Source organism: Dufourea novaeangliae, unplaced genomic scaffold (genome assembly GCF_001272555.1).
Source record: "Dufourea novaeangliae isolate 0120121106 unplaced genomic scaffold, ASM127255v1 scaffold76, whole genome shotgun sequence".
In the NCBI taxonomy this organism is placed as follows: Eukaryota; Metazoa; Arthropoda; class Insecta; order Hymenoptera; family Halictidae; genus Dufourea; species Dufourea novaeangliae.
The window spans coordinates 165,152-180,721 of record NW_015373950.1 but is presented as its reverse complement, the minus strand read 5'-3'; the positions used below and the strand labels follow the sequence as shown (position 1 = coordinate 180,721).

Below are 15,570 nucleotides of genomic sequence, written 5' to 3'. Positions count from 1 at the left end.
ATTTAGTCATGTTCATTCGATTAAATTCGTGTAGGTGATTAATAGTCGTGTATTTATCAACCATAACACCATTATTATGAAATTTATGGAATAAAGATTCATTTAAAATGCAACCGTTTATTTTTTAGGGATCTTTGTTTCATTTTATGACAATAAAAATTAAAATATATTCCTTTTGAATGATAAATGGTAAAAGTTATGTATACATATACATATATAATATTAATTAAATATTATATCAAATTCTTAATTAAATAACATTAAATTAATAAGGCCGGCTATACTGTGTTTGCACCCAGGCGGCCAACGACACAGGAACGGCCCTGCACAAAGTATTTGCACACTCTTCAAACGAGAGCAGTGTTTTTAAAATTGAACCAAATAACTTGAGTTTCTTTTGTGAAGTTAGAAAGATTAGTTTATTCAATGATGTGTAAACAAAATTTTAAAAAAATTGCAAACAGTCGGAATCGCGAAGGAAATAGTATGTTTTTAGTAATAAACTTTTTTATCTGAGACTGTTATGAAAATTGAATAAATACCTTTCCAAGATTTATGTTAGTTATATACATGCTGAAACATTTATTGAAATCGATTGATACAGAAACGAGCGACAGGCATCGAAAGATGTAAAAAACTTTAAATTAACTACAATTGTAGGTGAAAAGTCGCGAAAACTGCGATTTTCAACATTATTAATCATGTGTATCTCATAGGAACGTTAACCGATTTCAATGAAATTTTCAGCATGTATATATAACTGATACAGATCTGAAAAGTGTGTTTTAAATTTTTATTACATTCTCACGTAAAAAAGTTGTAAAAAGCGACTTCTATTATTTTGTTCGCTATACCGACTAATTGCAACTTTTTCAAAAATTTGTTTACACATTTAGTAAATTAATCTTACTAACTTTACAAAAAACTCGTTACTTGATCCAGTTTTAAAAAAGTTGTTCCGTACCAGCAACAGCACGATTCTACGGATAACAATTGATCCGATTAGGTTGATAGGAAATAACGTTCACTGGAATTAGAGTGAATCATGGTGAATAGCATTTTAATAAATCGGCGTAAACAATATGGAATTATACTGTTACAGATAAGATCGGTGAGTGGCCCATTTTTTCCCCACCAACCTAATACACATACTTCTGACGTGACCAGAGCAATCTCGATCGACTTAAGGATAATGAAACAATTCGAAGAAAAAAGCGGGTAGACGTGTGCCGTTATCTCCAGCTCATTTTGACGATGCTTAATTTTATCAGGAGAATATTAATTTTCCCGACGTTGGTAGCGAGAAAAGTAATAAGGAAACTTCTTTTTCTTCAAAGGGATCACTTTTTATGCGAAGTTAACAAACTGCGAATAAGTCAAAATGGAATTCTATTTACGCGAGGGAAGGAGTTCCCAGAAAAAAAAACGAAATTATTCCCAGCTAATTACATTGAACTCTTTCCAGTTCGTCTTCTCCTCTCAATCGGTTCCCTTTTCCCACCCTCCATCAACCAACTTTCTCCCGGCTTTGCTTCTCATTCACGGCCGAAGATCTTCGTTATTGGCTCGAGCTGCGCTTGAACGATTAAAAACCGCGCGCAATACATTTCTAAACCGTTTTTCCATTTCGCGGGCGAACAAAGTTCATCGAAGGGAAGTCCGTTCCTCCTCGTCTCGCCGCTTCATTGACATTCGATTCGCATCTTCGGAACCGTGTCCCGACAAAGGGGAGGGATATTTTTTTAAACACATTCAAGACAAATGACGCTTGCTGTCCGCGAAACGGGATATTCGATTACACGAATGATTTATTATATTTTTTTAATACGGATGCGGACCTTCACGAAACTGCTGACTCTTGCGATAAAATTAGCCTTAAACCTTTTAACGCTTGGACCGTTAAATCGTTATTTCAAAATAATGAGACCGATATACAGGGTGTTCGAGCTATTACTAGCCACCGTTTTTCACGTAAATAATAAGTATTAGAACAAAAATGAAAGAGGAATAGGTTCTACAGTTTTCTATAACTATTATAATAGCGCGTATCAAGTTTTTATGTTTGTAATATTTTTTGAGAAACGAAGGTGACCTTTAATTTTTTAAACGGAATGTTGTATATTTTTTTATCTTGTATGAAAACAGTGTTATTTGTTTTTTACCATTTGTACTGCTATATGTTCATTTTGAACTACTGTGCATCGCCTAGGTTGGACCACTACTGTAATCTGTCACGCGTAAGCAATTTGCATCGTATGATAGAGAATATGTGATGCTTATACATATACAATACTAACAAGTTAATTAACGCAATCACCACTATCATACACATATTCTCTATCATACGGCGAAAATTTCTTGCACATGAACCATTATAGTGGTGGTCCAATCTATGTAAGCGATGGTCCAAATTCGGCAAGATTTCTCTAAATGATTCGAGATTTGAGGCTTTTACGACACGGCATCATACGGACCCCACTAGAGGCTTTCGGCCATAACCCGTGTCCTTATGGTATTAATTTCCCAACATGTTAACAACTGACATTATTATATGTCATATAACTCAATTATTATTCTGCATTATATAAATAAATAAAAATTCAAATTCAAGATAAAAACTTTTTTTACAGGTCTGGAAATAGCAAAAAAGAACTTCGATCGAATTCGCCCCACTTTACCAAGTAAGATCTTACAATTCTAGGGTTAATCTTTTAACTCCCATTGCTGCACTGCTGGAACACACATTATAAAAGTGCGTTACATTTTGTCATCGCTTAATATCTAACTTTTGTCAGCAAGGATCCATAGTTTCACTGATCTGTGATAGATCCACATGTTTTCAGTTAAGAAATTGAAGTTTTCTCTCCAAAAACAAAGAAAAACGAAATAAAAAAAATTAAAAAGATAGATCTGTCGAAGATCGATATTTTCGAACTTCAAAAATAACATAATACCTATACCTATGTCTCATAATTTTAAAATAACGATTTAAGGGTCTAGGTGTTAAAGGGTCCATTTGGCGCAGATAAATCTTTCTTCTGATTAAATAATTTGTTTCTTCTCTTTAAACAAGAAAGGACTGCGCTGAAAATTTTCCGTCGTCCGGCAGGATCATTTGTAATCTTCCTAGTCTTTGCTATCAATCACTTCGACAGGTATGCGCTTCACGGGTAACGGCGTAAATACAAGGAGGTAATTAACGTGTCTAGACACTGCCTCATAATATCGTGCTAACGAATTTTCGAAGATCATTCTCAACAGGGGGGGTGGGTGGACGAAGGACAATGGGCGTGCTGCAAAGAGGGCGCAAGCTCGTTGGGATGGTGGCGCGATCCAAACCGTACGAAGATCAATACTTGTGTGAAACACAGAGAGAGAGAGAGAGAGAGAGAGAGAGAGAGAGAGAGAGAGAGAGAGATGGAGTATCGTTCAACATTTTCGAGGTGCTAACGAATATGCTTCCCTTACGGTCGCACCGGCTGATTCTTGTCGATAGCTTTTCATCTGGATCTTGACGGTGAAAAATTACACCTAGATCCCTCGTTCCGGGCTCCGTAGCGCGCCAACGGATTATACATATACGATCTATGTATGTGTGTGGTGTGTGTCGCGGTAGCACGCGACCTTTCCGAAAATAACGATATCGTTATTGTTGTAACAGGAACACGGACGGGAACGCCGGCAGGTTAATGAAATTGTTATAAATACAAATTGGTGAAATTGGAGTTTCCGACGGTCGGGCGCGTTTGATTGCGAGAGACTCTCGATAAATTGAACGGGTCCGCAATAATACGAATAAAAAAAAACCGTTCGACACGTGACATTCGTTCGGAGTATTATAACGAAATAAGTAAATGCTTTCGTTCAGCGACACGTATGTACATACTAAAGTGTAATCGATTGGAGTCGAATTCATGTACGTGTTTGGTAATTGTAAGGTAATTTCGCGGCGATGCGGATATTTGATTGTTTTTTCGGATTATATTTTACTAGTAGGTTGCTGTAAGTTATATCAATAGAATTTTCATTAGAATCAGTGCGACACTACATTTTCGAACTTTTAACTGTTCTTTTAATTTATGTACTTCATGGCATTTAGTTGAATTTATGTCTTCAGGGAAGATATCCCTGCTTTCTTTAAGTCAGGGAGGACGGGGTGACTTGAAACATTTAAATTATTGCATGCGTAATTATTTCATTTGTTCTGTAAACAAGTGAAGCCGTCGAGAATATTATTAATTTATATAGAATAAAACACCAACTAGACTTTTATTTTGCGTGTCGCGTGTTCCACTCCTTTGGAACTACACATCACTATTTTCAAACTGAGGATTAATCCTTTAACGACCAGTGTTGCACCGGTGCAACACTCATTTTAAAAGTGCGTCAAATTCTGTCGCTGGTTAATATCTAAGTTTTATCAGCAAGGATCCGTAGTTTCACTGATGTGAAAGAGATCTTCACGTTTTCAGTTAAGAAATTCAAGTATTCTCATAAGAAATTCAAGTGCATATATCATAAGATCCGTTTAATATCGATATTTTCGACTTCAAAATAACAAGATACAACATATAAATCAGTCTCATAATTTTGAAATAACGATTTAAGGGTCTGGGCGTTAAAGGGTTAACGATACCTGATGGATCTGCTTATGGAGACGTCCTGTCCATCGGAGATATCAACTGTTCAGGTAATGTATCATGTTCAGGTGATATTCTTTCCCGATCTTGACACGTAACATCATCACTCGACAACGGTCACACACTAATGATCATCGAGGAACATAGGAAAAGGAAGGACTGAGGAATGGTCATAATCTACGTAAATTTTTACTTACACGAGAATGTGGGGGTCGTAGGAATGGATTGAACACTACTGTCAGATCATTTTCAATATTTTCGAATTCCGCACTGAACACAACGACAGCTCTTCGCAGACTAATTCTCAGGCAAAGGGGATTCCAATATATGTATGTATGTATATCCAGAAGGTTTTGCAAATCTACGACCCCTAATGAAACGTGTCTGAAATGATATTTCAGATATCAAAAGCAACATAACACATGCACAGTAATAATGAAGTCATAAAAGAATTAGGACATAAAAAAATTATAAAAACGCATATTCTGGGGTCACCAATAATTTCAATTTGTCGAATACAATATTGTACGACTCAATTTTTTATCGGCAAAGTATATACAGAGGACATCGAGTTGCCCGAGACTCGAGACTACCTGAGGAGCGCAGTCGATGGGGCGGCACGCTTAAATACCAGAAACGCAGGACGTCACGACCTTTGTCGGACTGCGTCGACCACAGTTTTAGAGTGTCCACGAAATAAAGAAATCAGTTTTAAACACGAAAAATCCCAGAATACGAACATACTTTTTTCAAATTTTTTTAGACTTGACTCGATGGTTAAATTTACAAATCAAATGTGTGTTTATATTTGAAAAAAATGACTTTACGTATAAAACAAGAAATTAGTTAAAGAGAACGATCCTTTACGATTAAAATGAACAACAAATCGAGTTTGTACTTAAACCCCTCCTATTTTCACATTGACTATAACATATTTCAATTTGAACAAAACTCCACATATCGTGCATCTACAAAAGTAATCCGCTTGGCGTGGAATGGCCAACATGTATTGCTTAATTTTTACGCAAAACGTCTATTCAATACACGTATAATTTCATTCGGTATATTTGCAAAATTTTTACACACATAACGAACTTTCGACTGTCCCATCGTTCAAACGTTTTTCGTTACTCACAGTATATATCACTTTCACGGAAATAGATTAATTTGACAAACCATTAAATGCCCGTACGTAAAAGCATAGCAGCGAACGTAAAACAAAAGAGGCGATTTTTTTAATTTGTTTTATAAAAAATACGGGTTTACTCGTTTCGTTGGTCGTGCCACGTGAAATGCTGTTCAAACATGTTTTGCATACGATATATTAACACGAAATCGACGCACGGTAACCGATGTGGGGATAAATCACGACAATTTATGATTAATCATACCATACCCGTATCACGTAAAACGACCGATGCCGATAGCTATATGTACATAGTATTTCAATCGAGAAATTTATTTCACCAAAAATTCATAGTAATCGTTCTTTTTTTGGTTTTTTAACCGAGGGTAGCTAAAGCAAGTTAATTGAATAATTTTTTATCCCAGCGAAAGGGAAGCAACGGACAATTTTTATTAGCCACGGTAATAATGTAATTTCGTTGGAGGATCCTTCAATTCGTTTCACCGTAGCTAGAAATAAGAAACAGCGGAAAAAGCAAGGACGGACCAGGTGCGTTTCCCTGCGTCCGAGAACGATTTTATTTTCGTTTTTTTTTCTCTCTTCTGTACGCGCAATTACACGCAAGGGTATACCTTAGTCGTGGAGAAAAACCGTAGAAAAACCGCCCTTGATCTATATCTATGCTCCAGTTTCACCCTCCATTCACGCACATTCGCGCCTATCTTGAATGACGTTCCCTAGCCGTTCCATTGTACTCCCTCTTTCTTTCCAGACGTTTCACAGCATGACTACAAAGGTTTATTGCCTCCGCACAAAGAAATCAAACAAAATTCAATCCAACTTTTCGTCGTAATATAATAAAGTGATGTGCATACGTTTGTGGTGACCTCCACATAAAAACCACTGAGCATATCGTTCACAAATATGTACTTATAACATGTTCAAATGGGATATCGGTTTAATGGCATTTAACACTAGAACTACCGACAACAAACGTACACCTATTTCTATCGGTCAATAAACATAACAAACTTTTGAAAATTGACAAATTTATAAATTAACTGATTTCTTTACTTTCATATCATAATAAAAATTGTAAAAGATCTAAAAAAAAGTGTATTGTTATAATATTTTAATCACCGTCATGAGAGTGTACTCAGTAGTCATTTTGACTAGTTTGGTAGTATTAATGTTAAGAGACACGACTTGGGAGAGTAAAGTTTAATTTCATAAAATTTAAATGTACTTAATTGTCTAGATCTTTTTTATTTTAGGTTTTTGCTCGTATCTATATATGTATGGAACAATACTATAAATTATTTCATTGGGGGACTACTTAGTTGAGCGACAGTGGACCAAAAATATTATCGCGCGCTTTATACTTTCTTTTATATAGATGATTTCCATGGTAATTTCATGTTTCTGTAAAACTTTTAGTTATTTATGTATAGGAATAATACGTACAAAAAGAAGAACAATATATCGTTATTGGTTGGATAATCATGAAGCTTTTCACTTTGTTACTATTATTAATGATATGTTGGTCATCCTTTAGATTTAATAACTTCCTTTATTTGTTTTCCCATAGCTACAACCAAACTTTACTCCGACAAAAAGTTCTATTTAAGTAACTTGTAATAACTAATAAATAAAAATAAAATTTTAACTGTAAATGACATGCAAATCTTTTATTTAGACGAAATTTATTCTAGTAATACTTAGAATGATACTACATATACGAAATAAATAGTATATACATATTTAGTTTTCCCTTATTTGCTGTATTCTCGACAATCGTCGAATAAATATTATCAAATATTTTTATAAACACTGAATGACCGATAAATAATAAATAACAAATGCGAATTAATATAATTGATATCAATTTCTTCAAATAACAAACAACTATTTCGTCGTTTCAATTTCAATTTTCAAATACAAAAATAACGTCTCCGTTAAATAATTGTATGAACGAAAACTACATTTAAATAATTCCCAACTCTACACTATACCAAGCAATCCCCCCGCGTAGCTACTCAGTCTCTGCACCAATTGTTTCCCGTCTCGTTGCACGCTAGCTGCTTCCCAATTTCCACCCTCGAAGAGTCGTCTATCTTTGACTTCCTTCCGCATCGCTTTCGATTCACGTATACCCTCTCGCTCCGCTTCCCTCTAAAACCGTTCCACCATTTATTTCAAATTTCCTTTTTTTCCTTTCGTAGCTCCTTTACGTATTATTTTAATCCACAATCATCCCCCTATCCGTCAATCTTTCTTTCTATTTGTATATCGTTCTAGACTTCCTCCGTCATCCCATTCGTCCTCCCCAATTCTCATGCTTCCGGCACAATCCACTCCAAGCTTTCTTCCCACTCGTCTCCTTCTTTTATTATTTTTTACACCATATTAAGCCGCGTGCATCCCTCTCACCACCCCCCTCCGCCACCCTCGTGCCCATTCATTCGTTCCCCAAACCATCCCCCGGCGGAATCTCTCCGGTTTTTTACCCCAGTCGCTTCCTCCTCGTTCGCTTCGCGAGACGGATGGCACCGGCGAAGCGGTGTGGAGGGACGGAGAACGCCGTAGGAGGCTCGCGAGACCGCCACGGGGATGGTTCTTAGGGGTGCGCGCCTCTTTTATCCATTGCCAAGTCATTCGTACCTATCGAGGTATAAACAGAAAACGTACGGCCAACCCTCTATTTCGCGGTTCTAGCACTGAGCGAGAGTCGTCGAGTGTCGTGCATTAACGTCGAAATGTATCGCCCTCGATGGCGAAACAGAGATGAGGCTCGTGTAGTTGTGCCAGGGGTACGCGTAACTGAATGAGGACCAGACACTGCGATATGCTAGAGGACAAATGAATTGGTAATGCACCACGGATGACCAAGACACGTTGAAAATGTATTCATTGAGTTTTTTCTTTTGTTCTTGAAAATTGTTTATTTATTCGTCGAGCTTCTACCTTGTTTGTATAATATGCGATAAAGTCAGTGCTGTTGACCATTCCATTCTCGCTGTTGGCAAATGGTTATGTATTTTATATTACGAAATAAAATATTAGTACAGTGAAGGCTCCATGAGAGTTGGATAGGAAGTTCCTCGTGAGAGTTTCCATTTTATCTCTACCACGAGGACGGGCGTGGAACCTGTCAAACGCATAATTTATTACCCCCCACCCCACCCCCACCTGATTCTGTTGCGGAGGCTCTGGCTTCGGGGAAAAACAGGTTCGTGAGATGTTAAAACAATTCACAGTGCACCGTGAAAGTTTTGAAACGATCCCCAGTTTTAAACTCTCATGGAGCCTTTACTGTATCACGTATTTTTTCATGTTTCTGTGTACATAACAATTTCTTCTAGTCGTGTATAGATGATATTGCTCAAATTTGAATGTTCGTTTAACAGCTTATTGATAGAATAAGACATTATTCGACCTTTGACTGTCTCATTTGATGGAATTCAAGTGTTCAAAATTGGTACAAATACAATAGAAACTTACAAAACTCTAGTTTCTTTCAAATATTTTGAAAAGAATTCGTTGACCAGAGGTATGATAAATTGGGTATTATTATGCATAAGAACATTCTAATGGGAATTATTATATATACAACTACGATAAATTTAAAAATATTGTCAATCGATAACGAACGAAAAGTGGCATTAGACGGTTTCAAAATGTTAAAATGTTCTTGTGAATTATTTATACGTTACGTAATATACAGAAGAGTAGGTACAAGAAAACATGCATTTCTTTGGTAATTCTTAAATAATTCGGGAATAAAATGGTTAATGGCTGTTGCACGGTAAATAATTGCCATTTTTCAGCGCGTTTATGGTCCGTGATCTCGCGCAGACGACAGTAGCGTCTGGGTGTGCGCAGGAGTGGCCACGAAGAGGGTAGTAGAAAGTCTGGGCAACCGTATCTTTCCCGTCTTACGATCGAACGTATCCCAACGGGCGAGGAAACTTGCGGCGAATCCGGTGATAAATTACCCAATTACCAGCCACTTTCTCGTAGGGGAGGAAGAGGATACGCTTGTCCCAGGTGATGATTGTGGACTGGCCTGTCACGACGCATCAACGATCGTTGAAACGTTGTGTACGATTTCGTTTTCCAGCGAAACAACCGGGTGTGTTTTGTTACGTGGACAGGAATGATCGTGGCCGATAAAATCGAAGCGTAACCGACGGCGACGGGGATGAATTTTGTCGAAGTACGAGGATTAATGACTTTCCATGCGATGATGGAATCGAGGCGTGATTTTCGGTTAAACGGATTGGGACGATCGATCGGCCATTGAAAGCCATATGTAACCGTGCAGTCGCATTAGGATGCGTGTGATTCGATTAATAATGCACGCTCGCGGAAATTTAGATGAAAGTTTCGGATTAGGGCGACGGGGGTGTGCAGGTTTGGCGGAGAATGGGGGGAAGGGGTTGTTAATTGAAAACTGGCATAATCGAATCGCGTGAAATAATATGTTAAATGCAACGTGTACCTACATACCATGAGTAGAGTAAAGGTTCGATTTTTCGTGAATCGATAATTCGCTTAGTTGTTTGACCACGTTGAAAGGTTCATGATCGAATCAACCGCTACCGTCGATGTTTATTTTCGCCCGGGACACACGTTAATGGAGCTGTTACGGACACAGACGCTGCCTCGTAGTGCTCATGAAATTGCACCGAGCACGCGCAAAGAAAACGAAAGACATTTCGATTTATCTTTAGAAGGAATGAACTAATAAAGAATTGTGGTAAGCAGACTTCCGGGGAGACTTAACTGACTGTATTGCATTTCTTCTGGTTATGAGTAATTGAAGGAAAGTCTGTTTTGTTTCTCTTCTCTGGAATTCGCGTAATATTAAAATTATGTGCTTGAATTGGAATCGGATTTCGAAATATGATTCAATCTTGGAACAAAGACACGTTGAAAATGTATTCGTTAAGTTTTTTTTGTTTTTTAAAATTTTGAGTTTATTCATGGAACTTTTATCGTTTTGTATGATATGTAATTAAGTCAGTGCTCTTAATAGGCTGCTACATTGGTAAATAAATGTCAGTTTGTAGGGCGTTTTATTTCAAGCACCTTAATGATTTTAAGAAACTGGGGTTAATTAGTTTGTAACTCGTTGGTAAACGTGTATTAATGCAAATTGATTTTACATTAATTAAGAATCTTCGTTTAAATTTAATTTACAGTTAGACTGCGGATGTTGTGTATTTATAGAAATTCGATAAATTAAAACGCAGTGACGTAAAAACTTTAGTGTAAAATTACGGATTTCTGAGTCTTCATTTTACAATTACCGAAGTCGTAAAGGTGCTTCCGTAATATTAGTTTAATTTATTATACATATTTTGTTATACCATTACGTATATTTTATCTATATTACGATATTATACAATTAAAGTTAGTATACATATATCTGACAGTTTTAATTCTAGCATTAATAACGTGTACATTATTTTTAATAGAAAAAGCTTTTAATAGATGAAATAAAAGTTTCTTTGCTTTTACTTCATTTAAAATGCACCATGAAAATTATTAAAACTTTGCAAACGAACGGTTACATTTAACATGCAATGATCCAATACCATTATTACATAGTAATATTTTTATTCGGTTGACCAGAATCATTAATAATAATGTTTCCGTATTTTATTAAGGAAGTTATTTTGTATTCAATTATTTCTCCAGAATAATTTCACTGCGTACAGAGTTGTAGAAAATGCAAAAAAGAAGCTTCTTATGTAAAATTCCAATTTCAACATTGAAATATGAATTTATGATGTAAAAATCTGTATGAATTTTAAATTAATTTAAAAATAATATTGAAATAATAAAAAAATTGTGTTGTGTAATCGATTAATAATTTTCAATAAATATGTCCGTTTTTAAAGAAAACTCAAGCGTACGATATCGAAATGATTTGAATATCACTCCGATAGTGTACGTGGTGCAAGCATTGGATCATGAATTACTAGGAATACGAAATTTCTTCGGTACCCTAAGAAATGGAAGCCTGAAACGTACGGCCAATCGCGAAATTCCTTAGATTGAGCTTGATTTCACTCGGCTGAAATCGTATAGTAGATTCGCTGACGCGTCCTTTTCATCTTTCGCCTATTCCACCTAAACTTCTACAGTGGCGGCCGCAAGAAAATTTCAAATGGATATTTTCGTATGTATAGGTGCAAAAATAACTAAACCATAAGTCGTCAACATGTTATTGCACATTTTATAGTTTTACAATAGTTTGTTCAGCGCATAAAATAAAAATTCCCTTTAATAATTATCACACATATCGCGCTTCAGTGAACACTACTATATTTAACTTATTATAGTTATTTACGTAAATGTATTTCTCTGTGAATTTGTGTATCTTTTATTAAATAATATTTAACTGGAATTAATTTTACTTTTATATAAAACTAATACAATTTGAATTTAATGTGCCGCGAATAAATGTAACGTTACGGATGAAATGAACATGTAAAAATGATCAATAAAATTATATTTGAAAATTACGCACAGTGCTGTGATTCGTTTTTTTTATATAGAGATTATACCTGTGTCAGTAAATAACCATTGTACAAAAAGATCTTTTTACAGTATTTCACAGATTTTCAAAGCACAGCATTCCAACCACGGTATTGACTCTTGCAAATTTAAATGTAGTCTGTGCATGGAAATGAAGGTTTTCAATTACCGATTACTCGAGTGATTCGGCATCGGTGCACACACGTTCACGGAAGAAAAAAAGAAAACGAAACCTGGCGCGGATAATTACTGGCGAGAAGTATTTGCTCATTAAGTAAGAATATGAAATAACTGCTGATTCCCACGTGTATGAAATAGCAGTGTTCCAGGTTAGATTTAAAATTTATATTTTCATATATCCCGTTGAAAATAATGTCCGTATTATTTTTAAATGAATAGAAAATGTTCTTAATAAAAGAAATATAAATGTTCGTTTGCTTTTGGTTTCTGTAAAGCTTACCATGAAAATGAAAAATTCCGCATATATCCACGATCTACGATAAAATTAAACAAAATGATTGTAAAACTACAAATACTATTTTCTTATCATTAATCTTCCTGGAAGAACCCATTCTTCTTGCCCGTAACAAGTGTCTCTTTGTTGACGGAAACTGTGAAAGGTATGTTTAAAACCTCTTTTGCTGTAATAACATTGAAAATAATTTTATCGAAATTATCTTCAGTACGACGACGTTAAACGTATTCTATAACGAAACGGCAACATGATTCAATAGCATGTACATAGATTACGATACTAAGCAATTTTAACTTTTATATTGTTTCTCATCATTGTAAATACTTTGTTATTCCTCGTTATTATTGATTTCACATAATGCACATTTTTGCAATAAACTGACTGCAATTGTAGAATTTACGTTTCGCCGCTAAGTTACACTTGGCTTTGTCGGCCGTTTGTATTATAATACTAGATCCACTAACTTTCATTTCTCTTCTTCTACCATCATTGAAATCATATAAGTGCCTCTGTTAGAATTTACGATGACCTTTAATTTATAATATATTTTATATTATACAACGTATTATACATATCAGTGTAGGGTAATTCAGATAGAGACGGCCCAGTTAAGTAGTTCTCAAACTATCCTTTAAATGCACAATGTGATAGTGTAACTAAATACGGGGATTCTTCGATGAATGCGACAGAAGGAACGGTATTGTTCCCACTACTGTGGGGATTTCCCTCTGGAATCAATCAAAATAGATTAAACAGAAGCTAAGAAGAGGCTTGGCTTCGGGTAAAAAACAAATTTATGAGGGTCCGAAAAACTTTTCACCTTGCCATTAATGCTCCGAAGCGGACCCGAGTACGTCGCACTCATCGAGACATTACTGAATGTATGTAGCTATACTTATTATTATCGCGCGTGGCTGTGAATTGTATACCGTAGTTTTACAAAGTTTTGACGCAAATCAACAGTTTCGTTTCTGATAAGAATAATAATTTTATATTAGTCATTAGAATTAACATCACTTTGTTGTTTGAGAAGATATTTACACCGTTTATAAGTGTTTAGTAATTAATAGTTTTCCGTTCGATGGAACAATTTTGCCAGTAAAAATAATTACAACAAATCTGTTTAATGAAAAAATACAATTTTTATCGAAGTGATCCGTCTTACTCGTAAATTGTAAGGGAGAAATGGACCACACCCTAAAATTTAATTTACTTATTTTCGCATCTATTTATGAAGCTATTGTATTATGGTAGTTACATGTTCTGGAAAAGATTCATTACGCAAACTGGCCAGTATAATATTCAGTGATTTTTAAATATTTAAATCAGCGACATTTTTTTAAAACGCGGTCCATTCCGACCAGAATTACCGTATTATACATCATAATTTAGTATACGTTTAACGTTAGTAGGTAGTTCCAGCGTGAAATTTTCTCATGATCACCGCTATCCTCGCGATCCATCTCTCCGCCCGTCGGAAAATAATTTCGTCGTTCGGATTGAATCATCCCCACAAGATGGATGCCGAATTTTTCAACGTTTCGAAGGACGGATGAGACGAGAGGGGTATCACCGGGTCTGTATCAACCATCAGACTGTATCTTCTCCCGTGAAATACGTTTCAATACCTATCACCTTATGTTGTCCCCCAGATTTACGGGAGTGCGCACGGCACGCCACATGCACGCGATCGTCGATGCGTGTATAGGGGGATGAAGGGGCGCGCTGGGACACATAGGGTCGTCTGGCAGAACCCGTGCGTTGGTATCATTTTTTATACGATCATAATCGGTTCATCCGTTGAATGGTGCCGAGCAGCCTGTCGTTGCATAAGTAAAATTTTGACGTTGATAAACGATTCGCTTGTCGCGGATATATTAACACTCGACCCATCTCGTGTACAAATAAAATATATTTCACGAGTGTTCTGGGTGAAAAACCGAATTGCAGGAAATAAGACAAGACGATTTAACGGAGGATTTCAATTTTGGGGGAAATATTACTGGGTGAAATCGTTGAAAGTAGAACCGAGAAAAAAAGAAATGGAATATTTAGATCGAGCTCGAAACAGCTTTGAACACTTATTATTAAGTTCAAATGTTTTTAAAATTATTTAAATTAAATTATAAAGGGAGGTTTAAATTTTATATCTAATAAGTTATTTTGTCGATTGTTACATAAATAAATAATACAAATCAATTTCTGCGACAGCAGAACTCTTAAATGATTATAAATAGGGATATTGATCTTATGCATAGGCAAAAGTTGTTCAGAATGATGGGTTTGGCAATATATTTCAACGTCATCGAAATCGGTGTTGAGGACCATGTTCTCAATAATTACTAAACAAACTTCTGTTTATTCCTACAAAAGTCTATATTCACACGAATATCCACAGTATACAGTCTACACACTGACATTTAATTCCCCAGATTTATTCCACCTCCGTTATAATCACTCTTCACAACACCAAAACTCTCCCCCGTTCTCCAAAGACCCGTGTGGTTTCAATACATTCCCAGCGTGGCGCATTTCGTAGCTCGAACAAAATGACGTAATTATCTCTCGAACGCATTAGAACACAAACACACACGTACACACGCACGCACACACACACAGTATTCCCTCAGCAGCCGATTCTCCCATGCACCGCAGACGGAGTCGTTAACGACGCCTCAGAAACCTACAACAACGAGACACGCTCGATTCTGCCCGTAACGTGATATATCCACATTTAATATGGGAACTCGTGCACGTGGGATACACGTTTGTTCTGATTTCAA

The 15,570-nt window shown here is 36.1% G+C and overlaps 1 long non-coding RNA gene across 1 annotated transcript in view; it reads right to left on the bottom strand.

Moving 5' to 3' along the window:
* The window catches only part of LOC107186177, a 366,568-nt gene that overhangs the window by 228,103 nt on the left and 122,895 nt on the right, over positions 1-15,570 (bottom strand). The gene's annotated exons all lie outside the window — the stretch shown is intronic.